Below are 17,718 nucleotides of genomic sequence, written 5' to 3' on the forward strand. Positions count from 1 at the left end.
TTCCTAAAAAAAACCTTCAAATAATGGGGCTGTTTTCGCTTCCTCATCGACCTGCCAATGATGTTGGACACTGGTAGACAAAACTATAATTAATGCATATACTGTGTATTGTTCTTTCTTCCCATCAGAATACAAATGAAATGGGTGAATAGTACGGAGCCCGGGAAGTCACCTGTCAGAGAAAAAAAATAAACATTCCGTGGCGACGGTTTTGCAAAAGGTTGAGGGCAGTGTTCTTGCAAAGGTCTCCTGGAGCTGGAGGAGGTTGAGGACAGTGTTCTCTTACACAGGTCTCCTGGAGCTGGAGGAGGTTGAGTGCAGTGTTCTCACACAGGTCTCCTGGAGCTGGAGGAGGATAAGTGCAGTCTTCTTACACAGGTCTCCTGGAGCTGGAGGGGGTTGAGTGCAGTGTTCTCACACAGGTCTCCTGGAGCTGAAGGAGGATGAGTGCAGTCTTCTTACACAGGTCTCCTGGAGCTGGAGGAGGATAAGTGTAGTGTTCTTACACAGGTCTCCTGGAGCTGGAGGAGGATAAGTGCAGTGTTCTTACAAAGGTCTCCTGGAGCTGGAGGACGTTGAGTGCAGTGTTCTTACACAGGTCTCCTGGAGCTGAAGGAGGATAAGTGCAGTCTTCTTACACAGGTCTCCTGGAGCTGGAGGAGGATAAGTGCAGTGATCTTACACAGGTCTCCTGGAGCTGGAAGAGGATAAGTGTAGTGTTCTTACACAGGTCTACTGGAGCTGGAGGAGGATAAGTGCAGTGTTCTTACACATGTCTCCTGGAGCTGGAGGAGGATAAGTGCAGTGTTCTTACACAGGTCTCTTGGAGCTGGAAGAGGATACGTGCAGTGTTCTTACTAAGGTCTCCATGAGCTGGAGGAGTTTGAGTGCAGTGTTCTCACACAGGTCTCCTGGAGCTGCAGGAGGTTGAGTGCAGTGTTCTCACACAGGTCTCCTGGAGCTGCAGGAGTTTGAGTGCAGTGTTCTTACACAAGTCTCCTGGAGCTGGAGGAGGTTGAGTGCAGTGTTCTTACACAGGTCTGGAGCTGGAGGAGGTTGAGTGCAGTGTTCTTACACAGGTCTCCTGGAGCTGGAAGATGATAAGTGCAGTGTTCTTACACAGGTCTCCTGGAGCTGGAGGAGTTTGAGTGCAGTGTTCTCACACAGGTCTCCTGGTGCTGGAGGAGGTTGAGTGCAGTGTTCTAACACAGGTCTCCTGGAGCTGCAGGAGGTTGAGTGCAGTGTTCTCACACAGGTCTCCTGGTGCTGGAGGAGGTTGAGGACAGTGTTCTAACACAGGTCTCCTGGAGCTGGAGGAGTTTGAGTGCAGTGTTCTCACACAGGTCTCCTGGTGCTGGAGGAGGTTGAGGACAGTGTTCTAACACAGGTCTCCTGGAGCTGCAGGAGGTTGAGTGCAGTGTTCTTACACAGGTCTCCTGGAGCTGGAGGAGGTTGAGGACAGTGTTCTAACACAGGTCTCCTGGAGCTGCAGGAGGTTGAGTGCAGTGTGAAGGATTGTGCTGATGCTGTTCTCTGTAGATCTGTTTGCTCTGAAGAAAGCCATGTCATTCAGCCAGACATTTGGAAGAGGTTTTTGTCAAGTAGTACAACAGATGTAGAAGGGACACTGTGTTTATCACCTCAAAAATGGTTGTTGCAGAAGAACTTATATTCTCAAATATATTCTTTAGACACATTATCATTGTAGCTTCTTGAGATGCAAAATAAATCTATACGTATCTGAAAAGTTATGGCCCAAATTCACATTAAACCATTCACATTGTGCTTTTTGCTATTTTAAGTATGAAGGTCTCACTCCAAAGATAGAATGCTGGATAAAATATTAAAGAAAACAAAACAATGTTATAGGCATCAGTATTGTTTTCAATGATACTGACCTTCACTCATTAAACAAATGTTACAAATATACTGTCTTTATGTTGTTTCTACATTGTTTTATTGATAAACATTTTCATTTTTTGTAAATCACAAATCTGTCACATATTTTTAGAAGCTCACAATTATTTGTTGTTCCATAGTTCTGCCCCTCTCAAAAGTAACAAGAATGTGTTTAAGAAAAGTTAATATAATGACTTGTGCTGGATGATATTTGTTATTTGTTATTTACTTTGATTTATGGAGTAAACTGTATTTCTTAGCCTGATGAATTAAAAGTATGTAAAAAAGTATGTGGTATGTAAAAATACCACAGAGCAATAACATATTTTACATCCATGCTAATGCATATTCTATGTTTGTAATAAAAAGACAGTAATTTAACAAAATGTTAAGTAGTGGTGACTTTTGTACAGTCTTACAGTTACAATTGGTCCTTTGAGGGCAGTCATAATGTTGAAGTGTCCCTCAGTGAAAATGAGTTTGACCCCCTGAGTCAGCAGAAATCTGATTTTAGTTCAAAGTGAGGTGAGTTCAGAAAGTGAAGCAGAGACACGAGGAGCACTGCGTCTGTCTGATGTCCACACTGAGCTTTCTGAACTGGTTTCTAGTGTTTAGCTCTGGATGAATCATGAGGATCAAACAGTGAACACAAAACACCAATTCTGCTTCTTCACTGAGATCTCAGACATTAATGCTGAATGTGTCGCTGTTAGATGAAAAACACAATACAGGATGAACACATTGCTATTGAGCACATGCAGAAACTATAAAGCATGGACCCTTTCATTAAAAAGACATATTTGTGCTATTGTAGACTCATTTTGTATGAAAGCTATAGACAAAGCACAAACTCACAAACTGGGTGCTTAATGCAAATGTAATTGTCCACATTAACAAAATCAGCTGATTATGTTCGTCCATCGATGTATTCAATTCAATTCAATTCAAGTTTATTTGTATAGCGCTTTTTACAATACAAATCGTTACAAAGCAACTTTACAGAAAATTATGTTTCTACAATATTTAGTAGTAGCTAGTAGTTTGTGCACGTTTGACAGGATTTTAGAAAAATAAAAAAAATAATAATAATACAAGACGTAGTCAGCTAGATGATGAACTATCAATATTATTAATTAATAGTAATTATATGATGCAGTCACACATGTAGCAATAATTGTTAGTTCTGTTTGTTGATTCAAGGTTAGGATCATCTGGGGTCCTCTGAGGGTCATCATCCGGGATGTAAATCCCGTGGCAAAACATAGAAACAAAATAGAGACATCATTAGCATAGCTGCTGATCCAACAAAGTAAAATTAGTTTAACCCAAGCTAAAGAATAAAAATGCAGATGCAACTACACTCACAATTTAAGAGATACATTATTCGAATGCTTGGTGAAAGAGATGCGTTTTTAATCTAGATTTAAACAGAGAGAGTGTGTCTGAACCCCGAACATTATCAGTAAGGCTATTCCAGAGTTTGGGAGCCAAATGTGAAAAAGCTCTACCTCCTTTAGTGGACTTTGCTATCCTAGGAACTACCAAAAGTCCAGCGTTTTGTGACCTTAGGGTGCGTGATGGATTGTAGCGTGGTAGAAGGCTAGTTAGGTACACAGGAGCTAAACCATTTAGGGCCTTATAGGTAAGTAATGATAATTTGTAACTGATACGGAACTTAATAGGTAGCCAGTGCAGAGACTGTAAAATTGGGGTAATATGATCATATTTTCTTGACCTGGTAAGGACTCTAGCTGCTGCATTTTGGACTACCTGTAGCTTGTTTATTGACGAAGCAGGACAACCACCTAGAAGTGCATTACAATAGTCCAGTCTAGAGGTCATGAATGCATGAACTAGCTTTTCTGCATCAGAAACAGATAACATGTTTCGTAGCTTGGCAATGTTTCTAAGATGGAAGAATACAGTTTTTGTAACATTGGAAATATGATTTTAAAAAGACAAATTGCTGTCTAATATAACACCCAGATTTCTGACTGTAGAGGAAGTAACAGTACATCCGTCTAGTTGCAGATTGTAATCTACAAGATTCTGTGTGGTGTTTTTTGGTCCAATAATTAATATCTCTGTCTTATCCGAATTTAATTGGAGAAAATTATTTGTCATCCAATCTTTTACATTTTTAACACACTCTGTTAGCTTAGATAATTGAGAAGTTTCATCTGGTCTCGTTGAGATATATAGCTGAGTATCATCAGCATAACAGTGGAAGCTAATTTCGTATTTTCTAATAATATTACAAAGGGGCAACATGTATATTGAAAATAGAAGGGGACCTAGGACGGATCCTTGTGGCACTCCATATTTTACTGATGATAAATGAGATGACACCCCATTTAAGTAAACAAAATGGTAGCGATCGGACAGGTAGGATCTAAACCATCTTAGAGCCTGCCCTTGAATACCTGTATAGTTTTGTAATCGATCTATGAGTATGTCATGATCTATGGTGTCGAACGCAGCACTAAGATCAAGTAAGACTAGAAATGAGATGCAGCCTTGATCTGACGCAAGAAGCAGGTCATTTGTAATTTTAACAAGTGCAGTTTCTGTGCTATGGTGGGGCCTGAAACCTGACTGAAATTCTTCATACAGATCATTTTTATGCAGGAAGGTGCTCAATTGAGCAGACACAACTTTTTCTAAAATTTTAGACATAAATGGAAGATTTGAAATAGGCCTATAATTTGCCAGTACACTAGGATCTAGTTTTGGTATCTCATAAGAGGCTTGATAACCGCCAGTTTGAATGGTTTTGGGACGTGACCTAAAGATAACGACGAGTTAATGATATTGAGAAGCGGTTCTTCGGCTACAGGTAACAGCTCTTTTAGTAATTTAGTGGGTACAGGATCTAATAAACATGTTGTTGGTTTAGATACAGTGATAAGTTTATTTAGCTCTTCCTGTCCTATATTTGTAAAGCACTGCAGTTTATCTTTGGGTGCGATGGATGAAACTGAAGTGTTAGACGCTGTAGAATCTACATTCGCTATTGTATTTCTAATGTTATCTATTTTATCAGTGAAGAAATTCATAAAGTCATTACTATTTAACGTTGGTGGAATATTTGAATCAGGTGGCGTCTGGTAATTTGTTAATTTAGCCACTGTGCTAAATAAAAACCTTGGATTGTTTTGGTTATTTTCAATGAGTTTGTGGATATGCTCTGCCCTAGCAGTTTTTAGAGCCTGTCTATAGCTGGATATACTGTTTTTCCATGCAATTTTAAAAACTTCCAAGTTAGTTTTTCTCCATTTGCGTTCAAGACTACGAGTTACTTTCTTGAGAGAGTGAGTATTACTGTTATACCATGGCACAGTATGTTTTTCTCTAACCTTTTTAAATTTGATGGGGGCAACAGCTTCTAATGTATTAGAGAAAATAGTGCCCATGTTGTCAGTAATTTCGTCTAATTCATGTGTATTTTTGGGTACAAATAGCAGTTGAGATAGATCAGGCAGGTTATTTGCGAATCTGTCTTTGGTGGCTGGAACAATAGTTCTGCCCAGACGGTAACGCTGAGACATATAGTTAATATCAGTTATACGCAGCGTGCACGATACAAGGAAATGGTCTGTAATATCATCACTTTGGGGTACAATATCTATAGCAGTAAGATCGATTCCATGCGATATAATTAGATCTAGTGTATGATTAAAACGATGAGTGGGCCCGGTGACATTTAGCTTGACTCCAAAGGAGTTTATTAGGTCAGTAAACGCAAGTCCTAATGTATCATTTGCATTATCAACGTGAATATTAAAATCTCCCATGATTAGCGCCTTATCAACTGTAACTAGAAGGTCTGAGAGGAAATCTGCAAATTCTTTTAGGAATTCTGTATACGGCCCTGGTGGTCTATACACAGTAGCCAGAGCAAGAGATACATTAGACTTCTTTTGCATGTCTGACAGTGTAACATTTAGCAGAAGTATTTCAAAAGAGTTAAACCTGTATCCTGTTTTCTGGGTAACATTGAGAATATCACTATATATTGTTGCAACACCTCCGCCACGACCAGTCTGACGGGGCTCATGCTTATAACAGTAGTTTGGTGGAGTAGACTCATTTAGACCAAAATAATCATTTGGTTTTAGCCAGGTTTCAGTCAAGCAGAGTACATCAAAACTATTTTCTGTGATCATTTCATTTACAATAACTGCTTTGGGTGTGAGGGATCTAATATTTATGAGCCCAAACTTTAAAAATTGTTTTTGTTCATTTACTTTAAATTTTTCTGGTTTAATTACGATAAGATTTTTTCTAGATCCTACATTATATTTTGACCTCACTATTCGGGGAACAGACACAGTCTTAATAGTTTTTACAGCGCAAGTACTTTTATCATTTAAGCGGGTGGAACAAAACTAATCATAATAGTTATTAGAGAATTGTCTTACTAGTCACATGGAGCGAAGTGTCCTGGAGATGTTGTCAGAGAGCAGCTCCGCTCCGATTCTGCTGGGGTGTAATCCATCAGCGCGAAACAGCCTAGGACGCTCCCAGAAAAGATTCCAGTTATTAACAAATAGCAGTTTCTGTTCTTTACACCATGACAACAACCATTCATTTAAAGCAAAAAGTCTACTGAACCTTTCGTGTCCTCGTCGATATGTGGGCAGTGGTCCTGACACGACGATCGTCGCCGCGGGCGTCGTGCTGCGAACCATCTCGATCAGGCTGCTGAAGTCCCTCTTCAGCGTCTCCGTCTGCCGCAGCGTGGTGTCCTTAACCCCGGCGTGAAGCACGACCGCTCTGGGGCTCTCGTCGGCCTTCAGGATCACGGGTATCTGCGCAGAAACATCGAGAACACGAGCACCAGGCAAACAATGAGTGTGCAGTCGATGGAGTCTCCGATGATCACAGCATCGCGTCCTGTCTCGCGGAGGGGAGCGAAGCGGTTCCGGATGGAGATGTCGAAGGCAGGAGGGGGAGAAGTCGTCGCCCGGGACCCGGCTCGAGTCCTCCGCTGTGGATGCACCCAGGGTCCGTGGTGTCCCGGCGTCGCAGTGAAGGACATCTGGGAAGATCGCGTCCTGGGTGCAACCGGCCTGAAGCCTTGGAGTTATGATTGATGATCAGCTGACTTTCTCAGACCACATTGCTAAAACGGTCTGGTCCTGCAGATTTGCTTTATTCAACATGATGATGTTTGCCTACAAAACCACCACTGGCTCTGCACCCATTTACCTAAACTTATTACTTCAGACTTATGTGCCCTCTAGAAGCTTGCGTTCTGCAAGTGAACGTCGCTTGATTGTGCCATCCCAAAGAAGCACAAAGTCACTTTTACAGGCTTTTTTTTTTTTTTACAGAAGAGGTGTTAGTCAGGCCAGCAGGGGGCGCCTACCCTGTGGTCTGCGTGGGTCTTAGCCCCCCAGTATAGTGATGGGGACACTATACTGTCAACAAGCACTGTCCTTCCGAATGAGACGTTAAACCGAGGTCCTGACTCTCTGTGGTCATTAAAAATCCCAGGAAGTCTTTCGAAAAGAATAGAGGTGTGACCTCGGTATCCTGGCTAAATTCGCCCATGAGCCTCTGACCATCATGGCCTCCTAACAATCCCCATATCCATTGATTGGCTTCATCACTCTGTCTACTCTCCACCAATAAGCTGGTGTGTGGTGGGCGTTCTGCCGCAATATGGCTGCCGTCGCATCATCCAGGTGGATGCTGCACACTGGTGGTGGACGAGGAGATAACCCCTGACAATGTAAAGCGCTTTGAGTGCCTAGAAAAGCGCTATATAAATGTAAGGAATTATTATTTTAAATTAAATGTTCCCTCCTGGTGGAATGACCTGCCCAACTCAATCTGAGCAGTTTAGACATTTTCAAGAATCGGCTCAAAATCCATCTCTTCCATCTTTATTTGACCCTCTAACTTCAATAAATAAATAAAAAATCTAACTACCTTTCTAATCGTTTTGTATTCTATTTTATTTTCATTTATTATACAATTATAAAAAAGACATCTAACACTAGCTTGCTCTATTCTTTTTCTATTCTATCTGTTTTTGTTTTGTTTATTTATTATATTATTTAAAAGCCCTTGCTATATGTACTGCGTTTAAGCTAACTGAGACTTGTTATAGAACTTATAGGCTCACTTTCAGGATGCGAGGCAAGGACGTAAGGAAAAGACTTGAGGATGGAGGACTTTAATCAAGTGAAATGATTTATCCTCGCTCCCTTCAGCGTTACTTCAAAGTGTCATCAGCTGTAATTAAAGGGATCTGCCCTTATGCTGTTAAAGTTTGTTAATTAAGACATTCATAATAAATATTAATAAAGCAAGATGCCCTGTTTGAAATATATGACATGCATGGTTTATTTGAAGTGAAAAGGTAAAATATAAATAAAAATTGTTACAACAGATGTGAAGGGGGAGGAGAATTTATACGTGCGTCACGTTAAGTCGATAAAATACTTCCGCATAGGATACACCTGTGTATCCTCGCTCATCTCTCCTCATGAAGCCTCCTCCATCCTCGATCCTCGTCTCCTCGTGGTGCAATTAGAGAATTGAGATGTCCTTCAAGATGGCTGTGTTCGATCGGTTTCCGGGTCATAGGATGGAGGACGGAGGAGCGAGGAGACGAGTAGGGATATTGAGAAGCACCCCTGGATTCAGTGAGAGCTGAGGAACAAATCACTTTCAGCAGAAACCGTGAACTAAGAGTCATTAAAGCTTTCTGACGCAGCTGCAGCGATCTTCTGAGGAGAGGGGAGCAGTTCACGGTATTTCTCATCTTTAAACAACTGGAAAACACACTTTACACTGTATGTTTGAACAGTACACGAGGTCGTTTCTGTCTTGTTTTTATCGAGTAAGCTGTTTGTGTGTTTTCTGACTTCGACATTTAGAGCAGCAGCAGGCAGTAAGTAGCTCTATGTGAGGAAAACACACGGAGTTTATTAAGAACTGAGCGATTTTATGTTTTTGTATGTTCGTGTAAATGATGGTTTCGATGTTTGCAGTGATAATGTTGCTGTTAGTCTCGTGTTCTGTGAGGAGAATGAATGCGAACCAATATCATTGATGCTGCGATTTTATTGATGGCCTAATCTGTTTTTTGTTCTTTGGCAGATCAAATCTGTTAAAAAGTTAGTTTTAAGCTCTATATACCCATAGATAATCGCATTGTTTAAGGGACTGTCTGCAAATTCCAGCGCAGTGGTTATCTTTGAAATTAATGATTTTACAAGGTTTGTAGTAAATGAAAACTGACTTCCTGAATGTGAGCTGCAACAATTGTAAAGTTAGTGTACTTGTTTAAAGACTTAAATGTGTTCTTAAGAAGTATTGGCAAATTGTCACCACCTATATTAAGTCTGTCGAGACTCTAGCAATGTACATAGATTGTCATACAATGTCACATAGATTGAAATATATTTTTAATAAATATATTTTTATATATTTAAATATCTTAAATTCAAATAGAAGAAAATATATTTTATACAATATATAAATATATTTTGAAATATTTAAATATTCGATTATTTTTCACATTTATTATTCGCCTTTTTATACATTTATTAAATGTATGTAAATATTTTTTGGAAATATTTAGATATATTTATATGTAAAAACATTTAGATATCAGACTATATAAATATATTAATTTTCAATATATGTCCATATATTTCTAATATGTGTTTTTAATAGGGATGCACCGATCATTATTTTTTATGGCCGATTCCGATACCGATTTTTTACAAGCAAACTGGCCGATACCGATTTCCGTTTTTTTCATTTTTTATCTTTTAAGCAACAAACAAGAAAGAAGGAAAGTGTGCATAAACAAGATTAGAGCCCGACCGATATGGATTTTTGGGTGCCGATGCCGATATTAACTCGAAAAGAGCCGATTTATAAGCCGATATTTTGATTTTAAAAATAATCTGGATATTAGACCCATTTCCTATAAACTGCATTTACACAACATTCAATAGTAAAATATCTGCCTGTTCTATGTATGTGGGCTGTATAAACCATTTTCCAGAATGGACTATGTTAAAAAAAAAGCCTTAGATTACGGTCTCAATGACTAAACAATTGCACATCAAAAGTATATATTTTTTAATGATCAAAAAACAGTCTGGTTTTAAACATTTAACACTTTTACTTTCTTCCAGTTGAAGCTGGTTTTAACAGTCTGTGTGTGTACTGTAAATAAATTATAATACTAAAGTTAAAGTATTTGCAGAAGTAGTCCCACACTTTGCTGCTACAGCATTCACCTTTTTCAGCCATCTGTAGGCAGAAAGAGAGACGGAGAAAGAATAAGCATGTGTATTAATAATATCACCATGTATCATTACTCATGTCATCATTAGAATTATAATAATAATAAACTGGGATCTCCTACATAGGCAAAAATGAGAAATATATATATTTTTTTTTATTTGTCAAGCAATAGGTATTACCTACTTATATTTAACAATATTATTTCAACATTTTCCTGTTATGTCTGTAAAGCTGCTTTGAAACAATATGTAAAAAAAAAAAAACGCTTGTTCAGCTCACATTTATTTACATGTCCCCTCTGGTTTAATCATTTCTGACGCACCTACTGTAGTTACTGTAACTACACTATATTTGCTCTCACAGAACATCGTCTTGCCTACTATTACCGGAAGATTACGGAATCAATTCGAAGTTGAATGGTTAACGTTAGTGTCATGAACACACCGCTGTCAATTTTGAGAAGAACCACCTTCAAACAAGTTAATAGCAAGCATTTAAGGGGCCTGGTAAAAAGGAAGCTATTAGCGTTAGAGTAACGTAACCAGCCTGAATTCACCAAATTGTTCTCTGGACCTGAGGGTAGCCTCTTCTTCCTTGCTTCTCTCTTAATTCTCATCAGCAGGACTAGCGCTATCGCTCGCTTCTTACAACGGGACAGATACATGTTTGCTGCTGACCGAAAGGAGGAGGAACAGACTATGAAAGAGCTCCCGCTAAACGTTTTTAAAACTCCGCCTATGCCATAGCGCAGCGCAAATCGTGTTGTATCTGAAGGGCAACGCTGAGCCCAGCGGCAAGCGACGTGCATACCGCGTACTGTGTGAAAGGCCCAATTACGCGGTCATTATGTGGGAAACACACCGCAATAGAATAAGAATAAGTTAAACGCTAACGTTATAGTTTGACCTCCTATTAACGTTTGCGCTCTTCCACTGATAAACATGGTATTAGCTTTGTGGCTAATCTAATATAGCAATGCATTAGCGGCTGTAAGTGATGTTACAGAATATTTAGAAGTAATAATGATAGGACCGTTAGCTAGAACTACCACACAGTTTTTATATACAGGGTATGAACTAAATCTACAATCATTTCACATGACGAACGACAGACTCACCGTCAAAACAGTTGATCGCTTTCTTCTGTAGTGGACTTCTGGCACTGTTGTTAACTCTGGAGCTGCAGAGCTCCCTCTGGTGGGCACAATGTGCAACACTCATAACATGAGTGAAGCATGAGACTCTGTTTCTCATGTTTCATCGGCCGTTATAAATGCCGATGCCGATTTAAATGCAATTAGCTTATATCGGCCGATAATATCGGCCGGCCGATATATCGGTCGGGCTCTAAACAAGTTTAATAGGCCAAACTTGCTTTTGGCTATTGAAAACAATAACTGTAACCATCTGAAATTAACAGCAGTAACTGCACAGTAAGTAGCCTACAGTACATTGAATACAAACATAGATGGTACAGACATCAGCATTTAGCTTTTGTTTTTGAATTGTGTTGAAACTACAGAGAACTGGCCTTAAATAAAAGATTAACTGTAACCATGTGAAATTAAAGGCAACAACTACATAGTTCTACAGTCCAAACAACACAATCAACACACATACAATAAGATGTTTCTTAATCAGCATTCAGTATTTTAGTTTTTAAATTTGGTTTTAAATTAAAAAAAGGTCTTTACCAGTGAGACTAAATAAAATAATGCTATATAAATACATTTTCCAAAATGTTAAAATCAAATAATGTTGGTGCGAAAACAAAGATGCAAAGTGTTTCATACATTCCAAAAAAAAATAAATAAAAAATTAGGGTAATGATTCACAACTATATTTTTTTACTTGAGCCAATGAAAAATAAATAACTTATTGTCTCAAGTTAAAAAATATAGATGTGAATCATTACCCTAAAATGTTTTAATTGGATGAATAAAACACTTTTTTTCAGTGTGCTACAGCAGGTGATTTTTAAATCAAATTAAGTCTATGTAATTTTAAGGTAAAATAAAAATAATCATCCTAATGCAGAACTGACGTTTATTTCTGGCTTTTCAAACGTGTATGCAAGTTCTAATAAAAAAAATAAAAATCAGTTTTGTCACAATTTAGTCCGTTTCCTTTCTCATCCAAAATGCGAGAAGTTGAGCTGAACATCTCTTCACGGTCTACTCGTGTAAGTACCGGTACAGTATACGCTCGCGCAGCTTCAGTGTGCGCAGGAAAGGGACTCTTATTTGTGCGCCAGTACACCCACGGCTGTTCGCTTCCTGCTATCTGTGCCTCAGACATGAAACTCTGCATTTCCAGTACTGATCGGCTGCCTGTTTCCTGCGCACAGATTTTGAAATACTCTTCCAAACAAATGACATAGCGAACGATTACAATGTAGTCTGTGCACGCGAGCGCACTTCTGGAAAAATCGGCTGGAAAAAGACCAAAAACCGTATTTTTTGCGTATTTTAAGCAAAATCCGGCCGGTTCCGATTTATGGCCGGTCAACCGGTGCATCCCTAGTTTTTAACATATTACATTTCTGTACATGTAAATGTATTAGATTTCTAGAAATCCAAAATATATTAAATTAAATTTATGCATTTAGCAGATGCTTTTATCCAAAGTGACTTACATTGCATTCAGACTAACAATTTTCTCCTAACATGTGTTCCCTGTGATTCGAACCCCGAATCAAAATTCGAATTTGAATCAAAAAAGCACCACCACCAGTCCAGTTAAAATGTTCAGTTAAAACGACTAATAAGCATTCAAACATGGTTATCAAGTTTACTTCTAATTACTAAAGTTCTATTCTTAAATGATACTTGATTATTATAAACCTTGACTGACTGGCGAGTAAACTAAAATAATTACTAGCCAATGGCGATTCAATTGCCAAGGTGTCGTAGAGTATTGTAAGTTATGTAGAAACAACATTGTATCACTACACATGTTTGACAGCTCTGGCGTGACGAGACGCGTAAAAACAATGTATTAAAAACGATGTGCGTTCGTTTGTCGATGGCGTAAAAGTTTGCGAGCCGCGATTTTTCAGTGATATGGTCTTGAACAGGGGACTTTTCCCCACGTGTTCCCTCAATCACAAAAAAAATAAATAAATACACTTACACATACATATAGGTTACTGGTGAATCATTTCCTTTGGAATTAAATACAACATTATTAATGCGTACAAAAACAGTTTAGAATGTCATAAAAATGCTTCTGTGCATTAAAAACGTTCAGTGCAGTGTATCCGGTTGGGCTACGGAGTTGAGAGAATGAGCTACTCCCGCAAGAGTCGGCTGTTTCAAAACCTAGTAAGCCACCTAGATAGGCAGCATTTTTGAGCATCACTGAAAGAGAAAATGTCAGTATTTCATTGAGACTTGAGATTAAATAAACTGCTTAAGTATTGTAGATCTTGTAGTATTAATTTTCACATGCAGTTACACATTGTCGGTTAAAAACAAGAAAGTGGCTGGTAAAAATCGCGTGGCTGGTAGATTTTGAAATCCACCAGACACAGTGGCCGGTGGACAAAAAAGTGAATTTCCATCCCTGATGTATGTGTGACTGTGTGTGTGTATGTGTAGTTTTAATTACATCTTATATGAAGTAACATCTGCATGCACCTAACTCTGAAGAAAACACATAATATCTAGTAGACGGCTATCTTGTGAGTGAGAAGTCTGGTGTGGAGGTGCATCTGGAGCTGACTTCTGTACACGTTCTCACAACATCTCTCGATTTTCTGTCTTCACGAACATCCCTGAAATATTAGATTAGATTCAACTTTGGGGTGCTTTCACATCTCTAGTTCGGTTCATTTGGTCCGAACCAAGGGCAAACAATTCAGCTTTTTTGGTTCCTTTTCACACCACACTGATTGCTTTGGTCCGAACCAGTTGAAACGAACCAAAATGCTGTCACATGACAACATCGACATCACTCATTGGCCATGACGTATTTCCTGAACTGCTTTTCGATTGGTCAGAATTTACGTGTGGGAAAATTCCAACATGAGGAAAAGCCAGCAAACAACACAACTATGGAGAGACGACTCCGCGGGTTGGTTTTGTCCCTGGCCATAATCTTTTACATTGTTTGAATACACCACAATATGCAAACAATACATTTCTATAATGAAGCACGGATGTGGCTTGAAAACAATGTTCTAATGCACTGCAAACGGCGAGCGGGCATCGCTCGTAACTTCAAGCGGAGGCGTGCATTAATTCTTCTTAACTCTGACATGCTCATGGTCCGCTCCGCACCTCCTCACTGCTCCCAAGTTTGTCCACGAGCTGCCATGCTAAAGTGCAAACTGTCAACAAACACTTCCTCATCTCATAATGAACAGCGCAGCTGACTATGGCAGCTGGTTTAGTCCAAAAATTATCAGTACTTTTTGCAGTTGGGTCTGTTCGAGGTCGGATCACGTTCTCACCACAAACGAACCACTCCAGAGTTCATTTGAAAGCATACTGAGACCACCTCTTCAAGCAGCTCTGGGTATGCTTGTTTGGTCTATCTTTGGTGCGCACCCGAGTGCGATTGCTGCTTTTACACCTGGCCAAAGGGACCGCACCAAAGGGGGAAACGAACTCTGGTACGATTCAACCAAACTAAATGAGGCAGGTGTGAAAGCAGCCTTGTCACTGTACATGTAAGGTACAAGGCAACGAAATGCAGTTAGCATCTAACCAGAAGTGCAATAAGCAGTTAGTACAGAATATACAAGGTCTACCTTATGTACAATAACAGATAAGTATTATGGACATAATTTACAGATTTTAAATACTATCAGCACTGTAAAAACACAGTTTATCGTACCCATTGACGTTTCAGTCTTTTTTTGTCTGCTGGAAGTTGATGGGTACGGTCAACTGTCTGGTTAACAACATTTTTCAACACATCTTTTGTGTTCAGCAAAAGAAAAACTCATACAGCTTTGGAACAACTTGAACCATTTTTGAGTGAACTATCCCTTTAAGTTTTTAGGTGGCTCATTTGAAGTGTACTATGAACATACTATACAGATGGATTATGTAAAAGTGTATGTACACTATAGGCAGAACTATGAACATCATTTACACTAGTGCAACGGACGGTAAAGTGCATAGAAAATTTTTGTGTGCAAATGGATTACTCGGTGTTTCCGGATGAACAGACAGTAGTGCAAGTAATAACACGTTTACTGTTTTTTTGCTTGTTGTAAATTAATAAATCAGTCAGATGTAGTGATGAGGAGGGGAGGAGTCTGTGTGTGGTGTGTGGTGTGGTTGGGGGGGGGGGGGGGGGGGGTTGTGGTGTCAGTGGGCAGAGTTCAGCAAAGAGACAGCTGTAGGGAAAAAGCTGTTCCTGAATCTTGTGGTCCTTGTCCAGAGGCTCCTGAAGTGCTTCCCGGAGTGCAGGAGGTTAAACAGTCCGTGGCCAGGGTGAGAGGAGTCCTTGAGAATGCTGCGAGCTCGACGTAGACAGCGTTTCCTCTGGATGTCCTCAATAGCAGGAAGTGGTGTCCCTGTGATGCATTGGGCAGTTTTCACCACCCTCTGCAGTGCCTTGCGGTCAGCTACTGAGCAGTTCCCATACAAATACCAGACTGTTGCTGCGTTTCCACCAAAATTACCCAGAACAATTGTACCAAGAACTTTTTTCCCCCCAGACCTGTTGCTTTCTGCATTTCCACCGCGGTCTAAAGTACAGTGAAGATTAGGCAAATAGTCTGGTGATGTAGGTCTGTGCACGTTTCTCAATACAAAGTACACTGATTTTGAATTTGCATCCTCGGTAGTTCAGAATTTGTGCATTCGACTCAGGAGTGTGATGACCGCGACGACGCAAATCCGGTAATTCTGTAAACAGCAGCATACTTGATAACATCAGTCAGCTCGCCTTGGCTACTGCAATTTTCCTTAATGTATATTTACAATAAAACGAAATAGGATATCAAATACCAATGCCTCTTTCCGTTTTCATTTGAACATGATAATAGCCACAGAAATGTACTTAGTTCAGGGAAATGTGAATATACAGTCATTACAATGAAACTAAATATTATATAAATTCGCCTATTTTAATTTTAACATATAGATAAATTGAATACAGACCAAAGATAACCTGTTAGATTTACCCAAAATGAATGACATTTTATGTTTGACCACTAAAAGGACATCAAAGCCAGCGGCACTTATCAGAAGGTCTAGCCGAGGTGAGGCTGCTCTTAGTGGATACATGAGCACTGAGCTCATGCTGATCGCGTGGAGCCCACCGTCTCTGAAATCGGCAAAACACATTTTTAAATAAACTTTAAGCTGGAGACACATTCAACAGCCATGATTGGGCTAGTTTTGGACTAGTTTTGAGAAGCAACTGGGCAGGATTTGTTGTGAAAACCTGGCAACCCTGATCTGAAAGCACGTGCTGGGGATATACTTCTAATTACATACTCTTTACTGATGAGATGTGCATGAAAATCGCATTCGATTTTTTGCACAGCCCTACTGCAAGCTGCTCTGCACATGCCCTAAGAACACGTCCTGGAATGCCATCCGGGCCAGTGGTCTGCTGAGGGTGTGATTTTGGTGGCCGTTTGCTTGCTGTGCTGTTGAAATGAGCATAAAAGTCATTTAGTTAAGGAAGGAGACGTCCATAACCTATGGAGTGGAGTTGCTTGACTTGTAGTCACTGATGATCTGGATGCCCTGCCACATGCTTCAGGGGTCAGAGTTGGAAAAGTCTTCCTCTACCTTCAGCTTGTAGCAGTACTTGGCCCTTTTGATGCCCCTTTTTAGGCTAGCCCTGGATTTGCTGTAGGCCAGAGCGTCATCTGAAGGCAGTGTTGTGGGCTTTCAGCAGAAGTTGTATCTCCTTGTTCATCCATGGCTTCTGATTAGGGTATGATGTTATCTGTTTTTCTGTTGTGACACTGTCAGTGGTGGTGTTGATGTAATCCAGTACAGAGGAGGTATAGATATCAATGTCCGTGTGAGAGCCCCAGGCAGGCTGAGAAGCAAACATACTCCAGTCCCATGTATTGAAATCTGTCCTGAAGTAAAGAGTCTGCTTCAGTTGGCCACACTTTGATGGTCCTCACTGATGGCTTCACACGGTTGATGAGGGGTTAATACTTAGGGGTGAGAAACAAATAAAGGTGTCCAGACTGTCCGAGGTGGGGGAGAGGGTTGCGGTGTAAGCTCCATCAATGTTTGTGTAAACATGATCGATTTGTCTCCTCTTGTGTGGCAGGAGACATGCTGATGGAATTTGGGTAGCCCTGTCTTTAATTTGCAGTGATTTTAAAATCACCCGCAACAATAAAAGCAGTCTCCGGGTGAGCAGACTGTTGTTTACTAATGGCTGCATGAAGTTCGTTCATTAAAGAGGTGTGTGAACTTGCAAGCACGATGTCAGACACTGTAATATGCTCTGGTCCCCTCCCTGCTTACCGTGGTGATGAGATGCATAGCAGATTGTCATCACTCAATGGCTAGATGTCTAAGTGGTGCCCACAGAATAACATAGGTTTCATAGACAATTG

At 39.9% G+C, this 17,718-nt stretch overlaps 2 protein-coding genes across 2 annotated transcripts in view; both read left to right on the top strand.

Annotated features, from left to right (window-relative positions):
- Positions 1 to 17,718, top strand: part of LOC132159410 (zinc finger protein 501-like) — a 531,393-nt gene that overhangs the window by 70,595 nt on the left and 443,080 nt on the right. The gene's annotated exons all lie outside the window — the stretch shown is intronic.
- The window catches only part of LOC132157170 (zinc finger protein 883-like), a 499,035-nt gene continuing 489,863 nt past the window's right edge, over positions 8,547 to 17,718 (top strand). Inside the window, exon 1 of the mRNA XM_059566425.1 lies at positions 8,547 to 8,663. The gene's annotated coding sequence lies outside the window, so the exon portion shown is untranslated. The remainder of the gene's footprint in view (positions 8,664 to 17,718) is intronic.

The sequence above is a fragment of the Carassius carassius genome, chromosome 1 (assembly GCF_963082965.1).
Source record: "Carassius carassius chromosome 1, fCarCar2.1, whole genome shotgun sequence".
NCBI classification, from domain to species: domain Eukaryota; kingdom Metazoa; phylum Chordata; class Actinopteri; order Cypriniformes; family Cyprinidae; genus Carassius; species Carassius carassius.